Genomic DNA, 25,099 nt, shown 5'->3' on the forward strand with positions numbered 1-25,099 from the left:
TAGTGAAAACACATGACAAGTCTATTTGATGGATGCAATGATCATTAAGCATATATGGAAGTGATTGATAATAGAACTCATCCTAGGGTGAAACGCCAACCTAGTACGCAATTCTAATTGATATGATCTAGACCATTCTTTCATAGTTCCTTGCTACTTATGTGTCACTCCCCAGTCCGGACGTCAGTGGCTTTTAACGCACTGGATGCAGATTCTAACGCGTGAGGTAAATGTTACAGAGTGGAATGTAAATAAATTTAATTCCGTGAGTTAGAATATATTTTTATTTATATTTAACTCACTTTAGGCTCGTCCAATCCCTTCCCGACTCGACAAATTCTGCATTTCTCTGCAAAAAAGTGTATGAATTGGTGGGTGAGCAAAACCACATATTCAGTGAGTGAGTAATGTAATATGCCAGTAAAACTATGTCATTTTACTCACGCTATAAAATACTATATCATATACGCACATTTCACAACAATGCATCATATCGCACAACCCATTCTTATTGGTTATCCTTCAATTTAGTGATCTCCACGGGACACCTAATGGCATCTTTCCCTATACCTCTATGTGTCACATTCTTACGTCAGCATAACTTAATCAAGAAGTTCACATGTTCCATGACTAGTCAAACAATGGATCAAACACCATAATAGTTATAATCTCAACACATTTCGCAAATAGATATGCTTCACTTGAAAAGTGATAGATATTTTGTAAATATATCCAAAACATGTTTTTTGACTATTTAAAAGCATATAAGATCATTTGAAACACATTACAAAAATCACTTATCTCGAGAATATGAATCGTCACTCATATCTTAAACCGAACCTCCTAAAATGAGCCTTCTAAAAACCACCATTGGACAAAGCTCAAAGCTCTAAGCTCTAAAATAGAAAAAGCACGCTGATAAGAATCTCACTCACAGATTGCGAATCAGAGTTACGGATCAAAAATTATGATTAATGGAAGTTTCGTCGCAAAACTAATAAAATAATATAAAATTGAGGAGAAAAGGAGAGCTATATACACGCTGAAGAGCGGGGCTGGCCCTATTTATTCCCTTTTTTTTAACTGGCCACATGGCAGCCAAGAATTGGCCTTGGTGCCACGTGTCAACACCACAACAACCCTTCTCCAATTATGTCACAAAGTGCATGTGTTAAGGTGAATCATGCAATTTTGGGTAGAAGCTAACACGGTGGGCTGTTTTCTAGCCATTAAGAAAACATTTAGACCAATGGGGAGGCCCACATGGCTGTAGGATAAGGTTTCGATCAAACTTCGGTAAATCGCCAAAAATATCTTGAACTCATAAAAATTCACTGAAAAATAGGATGAACTTGTGATGAATTTTACTTTCTATTTTTCAAAAGTAAAATAGAATTTGACCTACTTCCAAAATTGGGATATTACAATCCACTCTTCTTAAAAAATTTCACACTCAAAATTCAACACACGTCCCAAAAACCAAAAACACTTATGGCTCTATACTATGACACGAAAATCCTAATATACCACATATCCTGGAGTTCTAATCCTTAGTTTGCTCTGATACCACTTTGTCACACCCCGGTCCCGAGGTCAGTAGCTTTTACTACACTGGACGTCGGTTCCAACGCGTGACTTAAATGTACAAAGTAGAATGTAAATAAGAATAAAAACAACCTCTTTTTAGGCTCATCCAATCCCTTCCTGACTCAACAAATTCTACACTTCTCTGCAAAAGAGTATGAATGGGTGGGTGAGCAAAACCACGCGCTCAGTGAGTGAGTAATAAAATATGCCAGTAAAGCCAGGTCATTTTACTCACACTATAAAATAGTATATCATATATGCACATCTTGTGTACTTTGAATCGAAGTGATCCTTAATTAGAAACATGGTTTTAATCCTCTATGCAACAAGGCAAAATTCCTGAGCTGAATACAAAATCAGCAAAAATAGCAAACTATAATTACTTTGTGAAAATAAAAATTACAAGAAGAGTTCAAGACATGTAAGACTACCTCTCTCTCTCTCTCTCTCTCTCTCTCTCTCTCTCAGCAAATACAAAATTAGTAAAAATAGCAAACTAGAATTACTTTGTGAAAATAAAAATTACAACAAGAGTTCAAGACATGTAAGACTACCTCTCTCTCTCTCTCCTTCAGCTTTAAGGTGCAACTAAGTTAATCAAGTATATGATAGGAGCACAAAGTGTGATGTTCTTAATGCATTTATGCCCTATTCTTACTCTTTCTTACCTCTTATTTAGTATGTTTTAGTTTCTTTTGTATGAATAATTGTCTAGATAGAGCTTATATCGATTATGAGTGAATTGATGATGAAATCGTGCTAAGTGTTAAGAATCTTTGTTGGGATATGATTCCTTGTTCGAGTAGGATTCATCCTTTCGTATTTCTTTGTTTCTAACGTACTTATTCTTATTAGGAAATACAAATCCATGTTGGAGAAGGAAAGCAATCCTAGTTCCACAAGGAAAAAGGAGAAAAAGATTTGCACTTAAAAGCCCAATTCATGCAAAAATCAAAATACTGTCAAGATTCGTAGTCTAACTTCGACGGGGTCCCTTGGATAGCTCCGATCGAGTTAGAAGACGTACATCATATGGATAGAAAGATGTGTGAGTCTAGTTTCTGTAGAATTTGTAATCAAATCAATATCTTATTCCTACATGGAGATATGACCGAATCATTACTCGGAGATCCAGTGAGCTCGGCGGAATTATTTCAGCCATTGATTTGTTTTTGATCCAAGGGCTATGAGGGAAACTTGGGACCTTGTTTCTCTTGCATATAGAGCACAAATATGTATCAGAATCTCCATAAATCCCTGCACCAAAGAATGTCAAAGAAGGCATGCAGCAAATTAATGAGAAGAGGTAAGAAAAATCAAACATGGCTGCAGCAATTAAAGACTTTTGCTGCCTCCCTAATTCAAAAGAAGAAATTTGTGCAAAAGAAATCAGCATTAAAGGAGGAAGAAGATATGCAATTAATGTCTAATCCTTATAGAAATCAGAATTCTGGTAGTGCAGATCATCCAACTTTGACGGGTTCACCTGGATAACTGATTGAGAAAATCCATGACATATGGATGAAAAGCTATGACAGTCTATTTTCAAATGCCATTGAAATAAGCTCAATATCTATTTTCTAGAGAAAGTTATGGCCAGAAAAAGGCACAAAGGTCAGATATGTTGAATTGAGAAAATCTAGGAAACCTCAACCAATTTCATTTCAACTTTGTGGACTTTGTGGCCATCCTCACTTGGGTTTCTTCCTCTATATATAGCACCTCATTTCTACATAAAATGATCATCAACCTTACTCACAAGACTTGCTAAAGCTCTGCCCAAACACTTTCATTCACCAAGCACCATAGAATCTGAATTCACCACCCTTCACCATATTTTCTGTCCAAAGCTTGGGAGCCTAAGATACCATAGTCTTGAAGATTTCGCGCTACCTTTGTAAGAAACCTTGGGAGGAGAATTACAAAGTGTAACTCTATGATCTTCATGTTTAGTTTTCGGGTTTTTATATTCTTATTCTTGGATGATTTATGTTTAGGTATTGTTAAAGTTATTTTTATTCTTGTCTATGAGTTATTTGTAACTTTTGAATGACATGATGAATTAAGGTTTTCAATTTTAATTCAATGATTTTAGGTTTTATGCCATGAGTTTCTATTCATGTTTTTGATTAATTTTCGGTGTGTTCTTATATTGCATGTGTGACTAAGACAAGTAGTTGATGTTTCATATGTTAATCATTCAAAGCTAGCAACAATTATGATACAAGTAGTGGATTAATTATTTGTTCTTTGTTCTCCCACCGATTATGATCTTAAGTTTGACATTTGATAGGTGCTTTAAACATGTTGATTTTTCTTTGTGATACGTAATTGCATGATGAATTGGTATGTTAGATTTCGTAGCAAGACAAGTAGTTGAGATATATTTCGGATCAAACAAAAAATAAACCGGGGATCCAACCAGGGTAAAGAATCACAAACATTTAACAATGAATTCATAAGAGTTTAAAAGATTTGAGATATATTTCGGATCAAACAAAAAATAAACCTAAACTAATATATACATGTGATCAACCAACCAACACATAAGCAATTACCAAACAAATAACATAAGAACAAAGGTAACGAAATCTAACATAAGCAATTACCAAACAAATAACAAAAGATTCAAGCTCAACTACTTGTCTTGCTACGAAATCTAACATACCAATTCATCATGCAATTACGTATCACAAAGAGAAATCAACATGTTTAAAGCACCTATCCAATGTCGAACTTAAGATCATAATCGGTGGAGGAACAAAGGGGACAAAGAATTAATCAACTACTTGTATCAAAATTGTTTTTAACTTTGAATAATTAACATATGCGACATCAACTATTTGTCTTAATCACACATGCAATATAAGAACACATCGAAAATTAATTAAGAACATAAATTGAAACTCATGGCATAAAACCTAAAATTATTGAATAAAAATCGAAAACCTTATTTCAACATGTCATTCGAAAATTACAAATATCTCATAGATAAGAATAAAAATAACTTTAACAAAACCTAAACATAAATCATCTAAGAACAAGAACATAAAAACCCGAAAACTAAACATGAAGATCATAGAGTTACACTTATAATTCTCCTCCAAGGTTCCTTACAGTGGTAGCACAAGATCTTCAAGAGAATGGTATCCTAGGCTCCCAAGCTTTGGACAGAAAATATGGTGAAGGGTGGTGAATTCGGATTCTATGATGCTTGGTGAATGAAAGTGTTTGGGCAGAGCTTTGGCAAGTCTTGTGAGCAAGGTTGATGATCATTTTATGTAGAAATGAGGTGCTATATATAGAGGAAGAAACCCAAGTGTGGATGGCCACAAAGTCCACAAAGTTGAAACCAAATTGGTTGAGGTTTCCTAGATTCGGCAGATCTGACCTTTGTCCATAATTGTAGCCATAACTTTCTCATCCATATATCATGCATTTTCTCAATCATTTTGAGATGTCCAGGGGAGCCCGTCAAAGTTGGATGATCTGCACTGCCAGAATTCTGATTTCTATAAGGATTGCATATCTTTTGCATTAATTGCATATCTTCTTCCTCCTTTAATGCTGATTTCTTTTGCACAAATTTCTTCCTTTGAATTAGGGAGGCAGCAAAAGTATTAATTGTTGCACCCATGTTTGATTTTTCTTACCTCTCCTCATTAAATTTGCTGCATGCCTTCTTTGACTTCCTTGCCTCTTCTCATTTAATTTGCTGCATGCCTTCTTTGACATTCTTTGGTGCAGGGATTTATGGAGATTCTGATACATATTTGTGCTCTATATGCAGGAGAAACAAGGTCCCAAGTTTCCATCATAGCCCTTGGATCAAAAGCAAATCAATGGCTGAGATAATTCCGCCGAGCTCAGTGGACCTCCGATCAATGATTCGGTCATATCTCCATGTAGGAATAAGATATTGATTTGATTCCAAATCATACAGAAACTAGACTCACATAGATTTCTATCCATATAAGTCACATCTTCTAACTCGATCGGAGCTATCCAGGGGACCCCGTCGAAGTTGGACTACGAATCTTGACAGCATTTCCATTTTTGCATTGATTGGGCTTTTAAGTGCAAATCTTCTTCTCCTTTTTCCTTGTGGAACTAGGAAGCTTTCCTTCTCAAACATGGATTGGTATTTCCTAATAAGAATAAGTACATTAGAAACAAAGAAATACGAAATGATGAATCCTACTGGAACAAGGAATCATATCTCAACAAGGATTCTTAACATTTAGCACGATTTCATCATCAATTCACTCATAATTGATATAAGCTCTACCTAGACACTTATTCATACAAAAGAAACTAAAATATACTATATAAGAGGTAACAAAGAGTAAGAATATGGCATAATCACATTAAGAACGTCACACTTTGTGCTCCTATCAATTGATCAGTCCGCTTTATTAAGATAATCAAATGGCATAAGAGCCATGGTCAAGTGACTTAAGTTTTAAGTTCAGACCTTGATTAATCAATCTGGGGAAATATTGTATATGAAAAGAAGCTAGAAAGATGAATTTAGTATTACTTACATAGTTGATAGCTTCAAAGATGGTGATGCGAGAGAAGGATCCTCAAGCTAAGGATGACGACACATGTGAGAAATTCTAAAGTTTATGCAGTGTTCTAAATATCAGCAATATATATTTTTTGTTTCCAATATGATAACTTGCTTAACGCCTCAATATATCGGTTAATGCAAAATATCGGCCAACTCGCGATATATCAGGTCAAACTTGTTTGACCAAATATTTCGGTGCTTTTTTTGTTAAACGCTGTCGTTTTTGAAATTTTTTGAAGAGATGCATCGACTTTCTTCGCACTTTCGCAGCTTCACTGCTTCACATCCTTCAATTCAAAATTTCAGATCTCAGATTGAGAGAAGAAAAGAGAGCAGCCGAGCCATCCGAGCGTCACTCCATTCCCCATCTGAAAAGGCATCCATACGTGCTGTGGCGCCGTCGGAGGTCGGAACTGAAGGAGAATCGCCAGTGTTGGTTGCATCACTTAAGTATGATTATGTGTATTTGTGTGTGAAGCTACATACTCCCAGGTATAGGAGGTCAAGTTTTAGTAAGGGAAAGTGTAGAGTATCGTACCCAAGGAATTGGAGGAAACTCAACTCTAACTAGATTTCCGCAAGAAAAACATGCATTCTAATGTTTTATAAGTTCACAACTTTAGCCCTTTGGAATCTAAGAGTCATGGAGATGGTATTAACAAGTGGTAGTGAATCAACCTGGTTGATTTTAGAATTAAGATAAACAAACTAATTCTTGCACAAAAACAACAAAGAAAGGTAACTATAGAGATATAATCAAAAGAGGAGCCAAGACTTAGGCATTGCACCTAGCCTTACTCATGCATAAATGTAACTCAAAATTAATGCATAAACATATTTGACAAACTTCCCCCTAGTGCTTTGGTGAAGCTACCAAGAAACCAACTAATAATGCAATTTAACAAAGTCTTTTGGAGTCAAATTAAATCACACAACTTTAGTCTCAATTATATTACCTTATAATACAAGTGGGCTATGTACCACAAACATAACACCCCCTTAGAGTAATTACACTCATGGCACAAGCATTAAGTTGAAGGTAAGAAATACAAGCAACTTAATATTTCCCGTAAGAAACACTAAGGCACCACCTAAAGACTACCCATGCTCACGGATTCAAGAAGTGTCAAGATCAAGTTCCAATTCATTAATTACCTAAACATGTTCTTAGGTGACAAAACTAGCAACACATTTAGTAAACATTTTAAGTGTAGAAGCCCATAGATTCAACATAAATTAAGAGTAAAATGAATTCATTAGCACATGAGTTTGACTAGGGCTAGCCTAGCCTCAAATCCAACTACTCACAACCCATTAAATACAATAAACCCTTGAAAATAAAATACATCAAAAAAGAGTAGAGATAAGAGATTACCAAGGGTTTGGTACAAATGATACCAAACCGTACCTCTAAAGGTTCACTACCCACAAAGATGTCGAAATAAAGTGCTTCTAAGTATGGTATTAATGAGTTCTAACAAAGGAAGAACTCCATAAACACCATACTTTTTCCACACAATCTAGGAACAAAGAACAAAGGGTTGAGGATGATTATAAGTAGAGGATGAAGATAGTGAAGTGAGTATGGCTTTGGTAAACCCCCCACACTATCACAACTCTTTACTTCAACCCAAATCTATGAAACAAGTTTGTGATTGATCGAAGGTGTAAAGAATCTTTGGTTTTGGTGAAAACCCAAGACACTTTACACTTCTCTCTACACAACTTCATATCTATGACTTAGGCCTAAGAAAACTATGTTAAAACTATGGAAAATATGAAGTTTTGATGGAGTTTTAGTGTGCTAAAAGAGGTTGCAAGAATTTGGGAAGATAGAGGGTATTTAAAGGCCTTAGGGTCACAAATGAAGGGTAAAGATGTAAGGGGATGAATGGCTAGATATGGTGGACAAATGTGGAAGCACAAATTGTGGATCTTGTTCTTGAAATTGTCTCTTTCATTTGTCTTCTTCTATTTAAAATTTGAATTGTAAATTAAAATCCACAATTTATGATTCACCAATGCTCTATTAACTTATTGACTTCAGCACCACCATTTCCGGCAACCACATTCTCATCGCCGGAGTTTAACCAGCATTTTCTGGCATTGACTTCTGTTTTCTTGTGAAATCTCCACATTTACTCTTTTTGGCTTGAAACTTTCACCCGAATCCAAAATGTGCGCTAAATCCACTCATTTTGACGCGTTTCTAATCATTTGCACATTTTCCTAGCATGAGTAGAAAACATAATAAGAAATTGATAAATATACAAAAAGATAAAGCAAAAAAATAAGAATAAGAATAAGGCAAACATTACTAGGTTAATAGTAACCTAACAAACTACCTCACACTTAGACTTTGTTTGTCCTCAAACAAATAAAAACTAAAGTAACACAACCAAACTAAATCGGTCACTTGCTTCCATCTTGAATTCAACCAATTTCCTTTAAATAACCATGATATCAATTGAGCATGATTAGAGACTAAATTTTCAAAATGCAAGGCTAATAAATGGATTTGGAAGGTCATACTCAATAAAGTATATGTATGTGTATGTCATGTGTACCACCTTAAAGTCATTCATATACGATTAACTTGGACTACATTTGCCTAAACATCAAACTCATATGGATACACTCATTTTCACTCAAGTGTTTTTGGTTAGTGTTTACACTCAAAAGCAATTCAATGGACACACTTTCCATAGGCTTGCTCTTCAATCTTTTCTCCACAAGAGTTCTCTCGGATCACAAGGTCTTTTATTTTGGTTGTAATAAGGCTTAAGACGGGAGTTTAAGAAATAAAAGGAAAGATATCACAAATTCTAAGCCTCCTAATAAGCAATTCTCTTGTTGAGATCCCATAATACACTTTTACAACTCTATGTGCTTTGTAACTTCTTCATTCCACAAGCCAACTACAACTAGACTACTAAATTATTCTCCTCACTCTTTTTTTTGGATTTTTTTTTCTTTTTTTTGTCCTTTTTTTTACAACAATTTTTTTTTCACTAGCACTAATTTTCGGTGACCCTAGTACATATTTGATTTTGAGTGATTCTTTTGATATTGTGGAGATATTTCTAGAGTCACCATTTTTCTTTTCCTTGGCTACACACAAAACTAATATACCCCACCTCACACTTATTCTTTTGAAATACCTCAAACTCATTTACAAGCACCAAACTAACAATAAGACTCACATTGTTTACAACTTGGCTTAGAGAGGAATAGAGAAAATTGTTTAAGTTTAAAAAGGGTAGACATATATAGTGCTAAAGAAATGAAAAGGCTAACACAAAATTATATAGGCTCAAATTGGCTTACCAATGGATTTTTTTTGAAAGGATAAAAGCTATTTGGCCTTGGTGGATACCTAATGCCTTGGTCTTCTCCAATAACAACTCATGCCTTGATAAAAAAAGTCTCGAAAGATTTAAAGCAAGTTCTAGATTGCAAGCACAATGAATGGATCACACAATGAAACAACTAGTGCATTAGAAACTTGTATGCACTCTCATCGACTCAAAATCTGACATAGACATAGATTGTTTCAACAAATATAGTCCTCATCTTTCACACATGAATGAAATTAAAATGACATAGGCAATATGACTCTAAACACATGTGAGCACAAAATGTCAAATCCTCCTATTAATAAAGCATTGATTTGTAACCGCTACACATGCTCAAAATCAATCTATCCAAATATGATGATTGTTTTGTTATTGGCACCATCCAAGTAAACCACAAGCAAACTTGTTTTTTGCATTTTTCAAAATATCTTAATTTTTATGGATTTTTTTATTTTATAAAGTAAACATAAAAAAAATAAGGAATAAAATTACTTAGCCTTACACCTCACACTTAATTTACACATTGTCTTCAATGTGCCGTGAACAATACTGAAATAAATATAAGGTATAAACTATGTTTATTAACTACTACATGCTAGTCAACACAAACTAATCAACACAATTACCTAACAAACACCTCACACTTAAAACATCATATAGTCCTTAATGTGTTATGAAGCTATTAAGATCCTATCAATGTTTTAGGGAGCATGCATTAGTAGGGTCACAACTAGCAATCAAAACAACTAACTAATAAAGCAAGAGAGAGAAGGTAGTCAACTCACACTTAAACTTTAGATAATCATTTCAATAAAAGCTAAATCTTTTGTGTTTTATCCATTGGTCAAGGATGAAATGACTATCCAAACTCTCAATGTCATAATTTATTAACATGAAAACACAAACACAACTAATCATGCTTAGAAAAATGAGAGTGAAGGATAAAAAAAAACAAATTCTTTAAAGATCTCATGTAGCTCTATAATGCAAATTGTTGATGGTGAAAACCCACAAAGCCCCGTTGGGCCTTGCAATCGCTTAACTCTATCTTATTGTGCTAACCCTTGGAGTCCGCCAAGATGGGTTTAAGTTTAAGGACATTAACAAGGTCCATAATGCTTCCTCAAATGGTGAGAGGGTCCTCAAAGTACTTCACCTCCGCATAAGCATTTTTTGGTGCACTTTCTAGGTAAGGCTTTACTCGATGGCCATTAACTTTAAAGGTAGATCCATCTCTTAAGTTCTTCAATGTGACCGCCCCATGACTAAATACTTCAACAAGCTCAAATGGCCCAATCCACCTTGATCTTAGCTTGCCGGGAAACAACTTTAATTTGGAGTTCAAAAGAAGTACAAGTTTCCCAACGTCCAAGTCCTTGGTCTTGATCCTTTGATAATGAAATGCCTTAGTTTTCTCTTTATAAATATTTGCATTCTCATAGGCATCCATCTGAAGCTCCTCTAGGTCACAAAGCTATAACTTCCACTCCTCACCACACTTTTCTATGTCAAAATTGAGGGTCTTCAATGCCCAATAAGCCTTATGCTCTAACTCAACCGGCAAATGACAAGCCTTTCCATAAACAAGGCGATAAGGAGACATTCCAATAGGTGTTTTGAATGCGGTTCGGTAAGCCCATAGAGCATCATCAAGCTTCATTGCCCAATCTTTTCTAGTTGTAGACACCACCTTTTCAAGGATGCTCTTTATCTCCCGGTTAGATATTTCAACTTGGTCACTTGTTTGGGGTGGTATGGTGTCGAGACTTTGTATTAATCGCATACATCTTCAATAAGGCTGCAAATGGCTTGTTCATAAAATGGGAGCCTCCATCATTAATTATTGCTCTAGGTGTGCCAAATCTTGTGAAGATGTGCTCTTTAAGGAACTTGAGCACAACCTTGTGGTCATTTGCCTTGGTGGCCACGGCCTCAACCCATTTGCTTACATAATCAACTCCCACAAGGATATAGAGATAGCCATATGAACTTGGGAATGGTCCCATAAAGTCTATGCCACATACATCAAATATCTCCAGTTCAAGCATATATTTCAAAGGCATTTGGTTTCTTGAGGAAATATTGCATACCGTTTGACAACAATCACAAGAGTTCACATAAGAATGGGCATCTTTAAATAATGAAGGCCACCAAAACCCACAATTAAGTACTTTTTGGGCCGTTTTCTTTCCTCCATGGTGACCGCCACAGGCTTGATCATAGCAAAATGATAAGACAGTTTGTATCTCTTCCACCGCAATGCACCTCCTCACCAATTGATCCTTGCATTTCTTGAATAAGTACGGATCATCCCAAAAGTAGTGTCTTGCTTCTTTAATGAGTCTCCTCCTTGTATGGAAATCAAAGGTCTTAGGAAAACATTTCCCCCTACTTGCTAAGAAGTTAACCAAATGTGCAAACTATGGTAGCTTTTTCTCAACAATGGAAAACAACCTCTCATCCAGAAATGATTCATTTAAAGGCACCCCATTATCTTTATTTTGATTAGTAAGTAGAGAGAGATGATCCGTTACCAAGTTAACCTTACTGGGTGTTAGGGGCAAACACCCTTTCGTATTTCTTTGTTTCTAACGTACTTATTCTTATTAGGAAATATAAATCCATGTTGAAGAAAGAAAGCAATCCTAGTTGCGCAAGGAAAAAGGAGAAGAAGATATGCACTTAAAAGCCCAATCCATGCAAAAATCAAAATGCTATCAAGATTCGTAGTTCAACTTCGTCGGGCTCCCCTGGATAGCTCCGATTGAATTAGAAGATGTACCATATATGAATAGAAAGCTGTGTGAGTCTAGTTTAAGTAGGATTTGGAATTAAATTAATATCTTATTCCTACAAGGAGATATGATCTAATCATTACTTGGAGGTCCAGTGAACTCGGCAGAATTATCCCAGCCACTAATTTGCTTTTGATCCAAGGGCTGTGAGGGAAAGTTGAGACCTTGTTTCTCCTATATATAAAGGCATGAATATATCTTAGAATCACCATAAATTCATGCACCAAAAAATGTCAAAGAAGTCATGCAGTAAATTAATGAGAAGAGGTCAGAAAAATCAAACATGGCTGCAACAATTAAGACTTTTGCTGCCTCCCTAATTCAAAGGAAGAAATATGTGCAAAAGAAATCAGCATTAAAAGATGAAGAAGATATACAATTAATGTCCAATCCTTATAGAAATCGGAATTCTGGTAGTGCAGGTCATCCAACTTTGACGGGCTCCCCTGGACAGTTCAGAATGATTTAGAAAATGCATGATATATGGATGAAAAGCTATGAGAGTCTATTTTCAAATGCCATTGGAATCAGCTCAATATCTATTTTCTAGAGAAATGTATGGTCAGAACAAGGCATAAATGTCAGATCTGTCGAATTGAGAAAATCTAGGAAACCTCAACCAATTTCGTTTCAACTTTGTGGACTTTGTGGCCAGCCTCCCTTGGGTTTCTTCCTCTATATATAGTACCTCATTTTCACATAAAAACATCATCAAAATTGCACACAAGTATAGCTAAAGTTTTGCCCAAACACTTTCATTCACCAAGAACCATAGAATCCGAATTCACCACCCTTCACTATATTTTTGTCCAAAGCTTGGGATCCTAGGATACCATACTCTTGATTTCGTGCTACATTTGTAAGGAACCTTGGGAGGTGAATTATAAAGTGTAACTCTATGATCTTCATGTTTAGTTTTCGGGTTTTTATGTTCTTGTTCTTGGATGATTTATGTTTAGGTTTTGTTAAAGTTCTTTTTATTCTTGTCTATGAGATATTTGTAATTTTCGAATGACATGATGAATTAAGGTTTTCAATTTTTATTCAATGATTTTAGGTTTTATGCCATGAGTTTCAATTTATGTTCTTAATTAATTTTCGATGTGTTCTTATATTGCATGTGTGATTAAGACAAGTAGTTGATGTTACATATGTTAATCATTTAAAGTTGAAAATGATTTTGATACAAGTAGTTGATTAGTTATTTATTCTTTGTTCTCCCACCGATTATGATCTTAAGTTTGACATTGGATAGGTGCTTTAAACATGTTGATTTCTCTTTGTGATACGTAATTGCATGATGAATTTATATGTTAGATTTCGTAGGAAGACAAGTAGTTGAGCTCGATAATATCCATGTATTAGGAACCAAGTAGGAACTTGATGCATGATTGAATTTAAGATGAACTATGATACTTACGGCATGAACATAATTGAGAGTAGATTTTGTTACCTTTATTCTTATGTTATTTGTTTGGTAATTGCTTATGTGTTGGTTGGTTGATTACATGTATATATTAGTTTAAGTTTATTTTATGTTTCATCCGAAATATATCCCAAAATCTTCAAATTCTTATGAATTCGTTGTTAAATATTTGTGATGCTTTGCCCTGGATGGATCCCCGATTTTTGAACGATACCCTTTTGCTTTATACTACTAACGATGCTTACATGGTTAATATTGATCTCGAATAATCGAACCGATCAAGTGTGATGATAGACACTGGCGCTACCCACATTTATATCGGAAATGGTAGCACGAAGGATGGGGTTGAAGTATGAGAAAGACATGGGCCACATGAAAGCAGTTAACTCCTCACCCTCGCCCACTATAGGGTTGTCCAAAGGGGTGCGCCTGAAGTTAGTTACCTGAGAAGGAAAGACAGATTTGGTTGTTGTGCAGATGGACGATTTTGACGTTATATTGGGGATGTAATTCATGCTGGAAAACAAAGCCATTCCCATTCCTAATGCTCAAAACCTGCTAGTATTGGGGAAGAGACCCTGTGTTGTTTCGGCCAAGGTGGTGTCACCAAGTGAACCTCGCCTCTTGTCGGCCCTCTAACTTAAGAAGGGCGTAAAGCACCAAGAACGGACATATGTTGTCGTCCCCCTGATAAAAGACATGAGTGGGAATGAGATAGTACCGAATGAGATCATGGTAATCTTGGAGAGCTATAAAGATGTGATGCCATCGGAGCTTCCCAAAGAGTTACCACCCAGGAGGAATGTAGATCATGAGATCGAGTTACTCCTAGGGGCTAAACTACTTGCGAGGGCACCATATAGGATGCCACCTCCAGAGCTGGTAGAATTGAGGAAGCAGCTTGGGGATCTATTGGAGGCGGGCTTTATTCAACCCTCTAAGTCACCATTTGGCGCCCCGGTACTATTCCAGAAGAAACATGATGAGACATTGAGATTGTGTGTAGAGTATTGAGCTCTCAACAAGGTCACCGTGAGGAACAAGTACCCTATCCCCCTGATTAATGACTTGTTCGACCAACTTAGTGGTGCCAAGTACTTCACAAATCTAGACCTTCGCTCGGGGTATCATCAAGTCCGCATCGCAAAAGGGGATGAGTACAAGACAACATGTGTCACCCGATATGGAGTCTTTGAATTTCTGGTAATGTTGTTCGGATTGACTAATGCACCTGTTACCTTCTGCACATTAATGAACCAAGTCCTCAGCGACCTATTGGATAGATTTTTGGTGGTGTATTTGGACGATATTGTGATTTATAGTTCCACTTTGAAGAGCATGTGGAACACTTGAAGGTGGTGTTTCAACGGTTGCGAGACAACAAGTTGTATGTTAAGCGAGAAAAGTGCTCATTCGCGCAAGATACCATAAAGTTCTTGGGTCATATCATAAAGAGGGGAAGAATCATGATGGATATGGAGAAAGTAAGGGCTATTGAAGAGTGGTAGAGTCCCAAGAATGTGAAGGAATTGCGCTCTTTCTTAGGACTAGCCAATTACTACCGGCGGTTCATTGAGAAGTACTCCGAGAAGACAACTCCCTTAACCGAACTTTTGAAGAAGGGAGTGGTGTGGAACTGGGGTGAAGGCTGCTGCGAGAAGGCCTTCCAAAACTTAAAGTAAGCTGTTATGAAAGATCTTGTTCTTACCTTGCCAGATTTGAACAAGCCATTTGAAGTGCAGACAGATGCGTCTAACTTAGCTCTAGGTGGGGTCTTATTGCAACAAGGACACCTTGTGGCATACGAGAGCCACAAGCTCTCAACAGCAGAGAGAAGATATACAGCTCATGAGAAAGAGATGTTGGTTGTGATTCATTGTTTGAGAACTTGGTGACACTATCTACTGGGGTCGAAGGTTATAGTGAAGACCGATAACTCCGCGGTTAGTCACTTCCTAACACACCTAAAATTGACACTAAAGCAAGCCCGTTGGCAATCATTTCTCGCGGAGTTCGACTTCCAATTTGAGTACAAAGCTGGCAGCACTAACCAAGTTGCAGATGCCCTAAGTCGCAAGGCCGACCTTGCTGCCCTTCAGATGTTAGCTACTATGTCTGGCAGTGTGGTAGCCACAAATGTTAAGGAAATGGTCAAGGAGAACTTCGAGAAAGATCATGTGGCTCGAGCTCTTGTCAAACTAGTGGAAGAACAAAACAGGCGTAGATTTTGGATGGAAAATGGTTTGTTGATGACCAAAGGAGGGAGGATGTATGTTCCCCGGGCCGACGGATTATGAAAGATGTTGATGAGAGAGTGCCATGACACTTTATGGGCAGGCCACCCGGGGTGGCAAAGAACCCACGCACTATTCAAGCAGGGTTACTACTGGCCCCAAATACAAGATGATGTGATGGAGTACACAAGGCCTTGTCTAACATGCCAACAAGACAAAGTGGAGCGGCAAAAGACTCCAGGATTGCTAGAACCACTATCAGTATCGAGCCGTCCATGGGAGAGTGTCTCCCTGGACTTCATTACCAATTTGCCTAAGGTGGGAGAGTTATCCGGCATCCTAGTGGTGGTGGACAGGTTCTCAAAATATACAACCTTTGTGCCAACTCCAAAATATTGCTTTGCCGAAGACACATCGGCCCTTTTCTTCAAGCATGTGGTGAAGTATTGGGGAGCACCACACAATGTTAGCAGCGACAGAGACACCAGATTCACAGGGTCATTCTGGGTGGAGTTATTTAACCTGTTCAGGTACGAACTCAACATCTCTTCGAGTTACCACCCCCAAACGGATGGACAGACTGAAAGATTTAACTCCATGCTGGAGGAGTATTTGAGGCACTTTGTCCATGCCAATCAGAAGAACTGGGTAGAGCTACTTGATGTGGCACAATTTTGTTTCAATTCAAAGAAGAACGAGAGTCCCTTGAAGTAGTTAATGGCCAACAACCACTCCTACCTCACATAGTGCAGGAGGTGTATAGGGGCAAGAACCCTCGTGCCTTCAACTTTACCAACGAATGGAAAGCCAAAACCGAGATTGCTCAAGCTTACTTGGAGAAGGAGGCTGGGAGAATGAAGAAGTGGGCGAATCAAGGCCATAAACTCCGGGAGTTCCAAGAGGGGGACATGGTCCTTGTCAAGTTGCTACCCGAACAGCTCAAATTTCTTCGCTATAAAGATAAGCGGTTGTTTAGGAAATATGAAGACCCACTTCTTGTGATTTCAAAGGTGGGGAAGTGTTCGTACAAGATCGCCATACCCCCGTGGATGAAAGTTCACCCTATGTTCCATGTTAGCAACCTCAAGCCGCACCTGCCAGACCTTGAAGATCAAGCCTGAAACCATCATGTTCGAGAGCATGTGGAGATCAGATCAAGCAAGCCGAAGGAGGTGGAGGAGATTCTAGTAGAAAGAGTTGTTAGCACATTTAAGAGTCAGTGGCGTAACCAAGCAGTTCAAGAGCGCCCGCGACAGCAGTACTTGGTGAAGTGGAAGGGGTGTGGAGATGAAGAAGTCAGCTGGGAGAATGTCGAAGCACTAAAGAACTTCAAGCAGAAGATTGAAGACTTCAAGTCCAAGGCCGTCGTCGAGAGCGCCGACAGCTCTACTGGGGGAGGATGTTAGGGGCAAACACTTGTAAGGCCTCAAGCAACCTTGTCCAAGGTCATGAGTCATGCCTATGGCCGGTTTCTTACATGCTAGTGGCAGTATTGTAATTTATAATTTATGTAATTTAGTTTCTTTAGTTTATGGTGGGAATGTTTCATGTTTCCCCTACCAAGTCTAGTTTTGCAAAATATACTATTATAGGGAAGGGTTCCTAGTCGGCGACAGTTGGACTACGGAACTAGTATAGGTAAGCACATGTAATTTTGCCTCCCTTACCATTAATACAGAGAGGAATTATTCAATCATCTATGCTTCATAAGATCATTTCTTGTTGCCTACTCGATAATTCACTTGTTCATGAGATTGTCCCTTACAACTATATAAATTGTGTTCTCGCTTGTTGCTAGCACTATATTAATATAGTGTGGTTTCATTGTCCCTTGCAAGGTACTCATTTGGCTAACTTGCTTCTCATTCAACGATTAGCATGTGTCGCACGGTCCTACTTGTGCTTTGCAAAGTCGGCCTGTGACACCGGGCTTGTCAACAATGTCAATGTCAAACTCTTGAAGAAGTAAGATCCACCTCAAAATTCTTGGCTTGGCATCACTCTTAGACAATAAATACTTGAATGTGGAATGATCCGTGTGGATAATGACTTTAGACCCTAAGAGATAGTTTCAGAACTTTTCTAAGGCAAATACCACCGTCAATAACTCTTTCTCAATGATAGTATAGTTTACTTGGGCATCATTCAAGGTCTTACTTGCATAGTAGATGACATGCAAGAGTTTCTCCTTACATTGTCCCAACACTGCTCCCAAGGCGTAATCACTTGCATCACACATAATTTCAAATGGGAGAGTCCGATCCGGTGAGCAAATAATAGGAGCATTGGTAAGCAACTCATTTATCCTCTCAAATGCCTTCAAACATGTTTCATAAAATAGAAATGGAATCTCCTTGGCCAATAGATAACAAAGAGGCTTCACTATCTTGGAGAAATCTTTTAAAAACCTTCGATAAAAACCGGCATGCCCAAGAAAGCTTCTTACACCTTTTACATTCACGGGAGGGGGCAACTTCTCAATGATTTCAACCTTTTCTTTATCTACTTCAATCCCCTTAGATGATATTTTGTGACCAAGAACAATCTCTTCTTGCACAATGAGGTGACATTTTTCCCAATTAAGTACTAGATTCGTCTCTTCACATCTCTTAACGACAAGGGAGAGATGATCAAGACATTCTTCAAATGAGTTCCCATACACAGAAAATTCATCCATGAAGACATCTACAAACTCAAGAATGACCATGACACACCGTTGGAAGGTGGCGGGTGCATTACATAATCTGAAATGCATTCCCCGGTAAGTGAAAGTTGTCTTCTCTTGATCCTCGAGGGCAATTGGGACTTGATTATATCCACTATAGCCATTGAGAAAACAATAGAATGCTTGTCCCGCAAGCCTTTCCAACATTTGATCAATGAAAGGGAGTGGAAAGTGATCCTTCCTTATTGCAGCATTCAACTTGCGGTAGTCGACACAAACCCTCCATGTGTTTGCAATTCTTTGTGGAACCATCTCACCATTGTCATTCTTCACCACCGTCATTCCTCCCTTCTTAGGCACCACTTGTATTGGAGACACCCATTTGGAATCGAAGATAGAATAGATGATTCTATTATCAAGGAGTTTAATAATCTCATTCTTCACCACCTCTAATATGTTGGGGTTCAATCTTCTTTGAGGTTCTCTTCTTGGTTTTGCTTCATTCTCCATGTAAATATGGTGCATGCAAAGAGTGGGACTCAACCTCTTGTCAAGGCTACCCATGCTCACGGATTCAAGAAGTTGTCAAGTTCAAGTTCCAATTCATTAACTACCTAAACATGTTCCTAGGTGATAAAACTAGCAACACATTTAGTAAGCATTTTAAGTGTAGAAGCTCATAGATTCAACATGCATCAACATCAATTAAGAGTAAAATGAATTCATTAGCACATGAGTTTGACTAGGGCTAGCCTAGCCTCAAATCCAACTACTCACAACCCATTAAATACAACAAACCCTTGAAAATAAAATACATCAAAAGAGAAGTAGGGTAAAGAGATAAGAGATTACCAAGGGTTTGGTACAAATGATACCAAACCGTACCTCTAAAGGTTCACTACCCACAAAGATGTAATAAGAAATAAAAGTGCTTCTAAATATGGTATTAATGAGTTCTAACAAAGGAAAAACTCCATAAACACCATACTTTTTCCACACAATCTAAGAACAAAGAACATGGGTTGAGGATGAAAATAGTGAAGTGAGTATGGCTTTGGTAAAACCCCCACACTATCACAACTCTTTACTCCAACCCAAATTTATGAAACAAGTTTGTGATTGATCAAATGTGTAAAGGATCTTTGGTTTTTGGTGAAAACCCAAGACACTTTACACTTCTTTCTACACAACTTGATATCTATGACTTAGGCCTAAGAAAACTATGGAAAAGATGAAGTTTTGATGGAGTTCTAGTATGGTAAAGGAGGTTTCAGTATGGTAAGGTATTTAAGAGCCTTAGGGTCACAAATGAAGGGTGGAGATGTAAAGGGATGAATGGCTAGATATGGTGGACAAATGTGGTAGCACAAATTGTAGATCTTGTTCTTGAAATTGTCCCCTTCATTTGTATTTTTCTATTTTGAATTTAAATTTATATTTAAATCTCCAATTCATGGAGCACAAATTGTGCATCTTGTTCTTGAAAATGGTGCCCTTCATTTGTCTTCCTCTATTTTCAATTTGAATTGTAAATTAAAATCCACAATTCATGATTTACCAATGCTCCATTGAATTATTGACTTCAGCCACTACCATTTCCGTCAACCACATTCTCATCGCCGGAGTTTAACCAACATTTTCCGGCGTTGAATTTTGTTTTCTTGAGAAATCTTCACATTTACTCTTTTTGGCTTGAAACTTTCACCCGAATCCAGAATGTGCGCTAAATCCAGTCCTTTTGACGTGTTTCCGATCATTTGTAAATTTTCCTAGCATGAGTAGGAAATGTAATAAGAAATAGATAAATATACAAAAAGATAAAGCAAAAGAATAACAATAAGGCAAACATTATTAGGTTAATATTAACCTAACAACCAGCCACATCTAGAATCCGGCACGGCCTCCTAGTCTCCTGGTAAGAATCCTTTCTTCTCTTATGGGTTTGGCAAATGCTTGGACTGTTGTTCTTCGTTTAATAATTACTTTATCTTTAATCTAAAATTTGAGATGGTATGGGTTTGGAAAATGGTTGGACTTGTTGTTCTTGGTTTAATAATTAGTTTATCTGAAATTTGAGATTGTTAGGTTCTTCCACTTCCCACTTCCGAGTTCTTGATTTCTTGTTCACTCTGTTGTAATTTTTGTTCTGTAATTATTAGTTTTAATTGATGTTGTGTTGTGGTGCAGTGATGGTAGAGACGTAGAGTCAGGGTAGAGACCGAAGAGTGGATGATTGGTACTGATGTCTAGAGTTTAGACCATTGTAATCGGCAATTAGGCATTGTTTAATAGTTAGACAATTAGATTGTGTTTGATAGAATGATAGTTAGACAGTGCTTGATAGTTAGACAATTAGATTGTGTTTGATAGTTAGACAATTAGATTGTGTTCACTGTGGTATCTTATTCTATGCTTTGCTAAAGTTGAATACATATGCATAATGTATAAATGTATTATAAGGTTGAGGTTGTGAACTTGTGATGGCTCAAAGTGTTGGTATTAGTTCTTTTAGAACTTCTAATCCAATAGATTCTACTCCAACGACAATACCCATTCACAAGAAAATTCCAAAACATTATAGAGACCGGTCGGATGATGTTGGTTGGGAGTATATGTTTATAAATAAATTTAATTCAATTAAAAATCAGTAAATCCGATAATTTCGATATATACATGATGTCGATAACCGTTATTTAGATCATTGAGTTTAAGGTTATAATTAGGTCAAACAAAGTTTAACTTTCATATTAGCACCTCAATTTAATTTTCCACCCGCTTTTGGCAATAAAAATTCCCGCTTCTTTTTTTGTTTTCCCTCTCTAAATTTGTTTGTCTTGTAAAATTAAAGGGATAATTAAAGTGTACTTTTTTAATTTTTTTTTATATTTTAACTTTAATTCGGAACATAAACTTAATATTATGATATAAATTCTCCTATGAATTACAGTATTCTGTGTGTTCGCTAACTAAACATACAAGATCCACTATCAGAGTTTAAAAAAATATTTTAGTAAGAGTGATGAGTGAGCAGTCTGCTCAAAGCGAATTCAGGTGAAAAGTAGTTCAATGATTCAAGTGAGTACTAATATCATGGTGGAGAACAATCTACTCAAAGCGAAACTGGATGAAGAATGGGAAAAGAAGTCCGAATAATGAGTAGAATGTAGGTGAGGAGCAATCTCGTTAAAGCAAATGTCAGTGAGGAGTATTTCAATAGAGGAACATGTGGAATCTAAATGAGTAGCAATTTGCTCGAAGCAAATTTGAATCAAAGGGTATATAGGATTCCACTTGAATGAGGATAACTGGAATTATGTAATCGAGGAGCAATCTGCACAAACGGTATATAGGATTGCATTTACTTTAATCACACCATTTCGTATTTTCACTGAGCAAAATCACACCTTATCTCAAGTCTTGTCTTTCTGTTTCTCCTCGAGGTGACCAACTCCAAGGTTCACAGAACTTCACTATAAGCTTTAAATTTCTCCGTTGCAATCTTTACCACATGACAATCAATAAACTAAGGTAAGAACTAACACCAGTAGACTACATTATTATTTTGCACTGTTGCCAGTTCCCGAACGGAGATATTGCATTGAAACCCACACTTTAATCGATAAATTCAGATATGGTCTTTTATGTTGACTAACATATGAAATTTACAAATGTAGAAACCTCACTGTTGAGTATCTTTCCCTTAATTGGCAAATAGAAATATGATAGCACGTGTAGTCATGTTTTATATGATAATTGTTATTGTTTTTCACAAAAAAAACATTATTTGAATTGGTATGCATAGTGCATTGTGAGATATAGTAACTATGCATTTGAGAGAGGAGAATGTGGAAAGCTAAGAATGAGATTGAGAAAAAAGAATGACTTTTGCGTAGTTGAGTTTTCTAATGGGGCATGTTAAGATCTATGGTTAACCCAACGTGCACAAATGTGGAGAAAGTATGCCCCTTTGAAGCAGGAGTCGATAAAACGATCTTATCGGATTTTAGGTTTGCAAGACTATGAGATTAACAAAAGACGACTAGCAAAAGAGGCACATGCAATGAGATCTTACTGGTGGTTAGTTTATGTCTCATAAACATTAGAGTCACCCAAGGTGGGTAAAGTACACGGTATGGGACGTGTAGACTCTCATGTTTCTGATATATGATCTAACATCCAGTAATGAAGTGGAAGAAGTCCATTTGCACTCATAAATTGCGTCATTGTTGGTTAGTTGTTATTATTTAAGAACTTGTGTTGGTAAATCGATAAGATTAACCATAAGAGATTGGACCCTACTGAGTGTGAGCTCACCCATATAAATGTCTTGTTCAGGTACGTACGAGGTACGATAGAACGAAAAAACTAACTGCGACAGTTGCAAAATGGCCGAGCTAGATACGAGGAGTTATTTTCTTTGGAATAAATTTTGTTATTACAATTTTTTATTTTAAAAGGATTTCTGTCAATATATTTCATTCTATTTTCATTTTAATTTATTTTTTACACTCATGCCTTGGATCCGTTATTAATTATCTGTATTCTACTGACATCGAGTCAAGGGTGTGACATTATGAATATGATAACTTAGCGTAAACACTAATTCTAGCAACAATTGCATGCTTCATATTTATACAAATAAACACAATACATGCAAATGATATTAATAAAATAAGATCAAAACAATCAATCTCACAAATATACATTGAAGATCCAAATATGAAGATCCAAGCCCGCTAACTTAAAGCGGGCCTTGCGGGCTTTTACGGACCGGACATTGCGGGCTTGTATTAGAAAAAAAAAACATAATACTCTTATTTAAGGGTTTGGAATAATAAAAGAATTATTAAAAAACATTCTAAAAAAAAGTCACAAATAAATTCTAGTTTCGAAATATTGTCGATCGACACCAATAGATGTGATCGATATATATATTTAGGGACCTTGTAAAAAATTGCGTCAATTTTGAACATGGTTTGATCGTCCGTACCTATGGTTAACAAAAAAAAGAGGCGTTTTGACATAATAAAACCTCATTGACCGAGGCTTTACCAAATGGGTTTCCTTGTTGCGACTATGCACGATTGGGGAAAAAAATTAGGTGATTTCAAATATGTAAACAGCTTTCGGCATTCGCATCTTGGTAATAGGTCCTCCCTTATGACATATTAGTGGTGTTTTTGGTTTATCGGAAATTCCGATGGTCAAACTAGATCTGAATTGGATGAAATTTTAAAATGGTCACTAAATATATATACTGATCATATCAGATGGTGTCGATAGATTCCGAGAAGTTTCCTTCATATAGTCACTTCATAATATGATGATTTTATTATAAACCTAATATAAAGGTTATGATACATTAGTGGACACTTCAGCGATCAATAACTCCAGTTCAAAATATGGTCGATCGACACCAACAGATATGATTGGTATATATATTTAGGGAACCCGTAAAAAATTCATCCATTTTGGACATAGTTTGACCGTCCGTACCTACGGTTAACAAAAAAAGAGGCGTTTTGACATATTAAAATCCCCATTGACCGGGGCTTTACAAATGGGTTTCCTCGATGCGACCGCGCACTATCGGTGACAAAAAATAGGTGATTTCAGATATGCAAACGACTTTCGATGTTCGCATCTTGGTAATAGGTCTTCTCTTAGGGAATATTAGTGGTGTTTTTGGTGTACCGAAAATTCTGACGGTCAAACGAGGTCCAAATTGGATGAAATTTTTACAAGGTCACTATATATATATACCGATCACATCGGCTGGTGTCGATTGATCCTGAGACGTTTCCTTCATATAGTCGCTTCATAATGTGATAGTTTTATTATAAACCTAATATAAAGGTTAAGATACATTAGTGGAGACAACTCCAATTCAAAATATGGTTAATCAACTCCAGCAGATGTGATCAGTATATATTTAGGAACCACGTAAAAATTTCGTCCGTTTTGGATATGGTTTGACCGTTCGTACTTACAGTTAATCAAAAAAAAGGTTTTTGACATATTGAAATCCCCATTGATTGGGGCTTTGCCAAATGGGTGTCCTCAGTGCGACCGAGTACAATAGGTAACAAAAATTAGGTGATTTCAGATATGCAAACGGCTTTTGGCGTTCGCATCTTTGTAATGGGTCATCCCTTATGGCATATTAGTGGTGTTTTCGGTTTACCGGAAATTCCTCCGGCAGTTAAACGAGGTCCGAATTGGATGAAATTTTTACAGGGTCACTAAATATAAGTACCGATCACATCGGCCGGTGTTGATTAATCCCGAAAAGTTTTCTTCATATAGTCACTTCATAATGCGATAGTTTTATTTTAAACCTAGTATAAAAGTTATGATACATTAGTGGACACTTCGGCGATCGACAACTCCGGTTCTAAATACGGTCGATCGACACTAGCAGATGTGATCAGTATATATATTTAAAGACTCAGTAAAAATTTCA

The 25,099-nt window shown here is 36.8% G+C and overlaps 1 pseudogene; it reads right to left on the bottom strand.

The window, feature by feature from the left end:
• Positions 1-25,099, bottom strand: part of LOC126795674 (uncharacterized) — a 157,843-nt pseudogene that overhangs the window by 35,201 nt on the left and 97,543 nt on the right.

Source organism: Argentina anserina, chromosome 5 (assembly GCF_933775445.1).
Source record: "Argentina anserina chromosome 5, drPotAnse1.1, whole genome shotgun sequence".
In the NCBI taxonomy this organism is placed as follows: domain Eukaryota; kingdom Viridiplantae; phylum Streptophyta; class Magnoliopsida; order Rosales; family Rosaceae; genus Argentina; species Argentina anserina.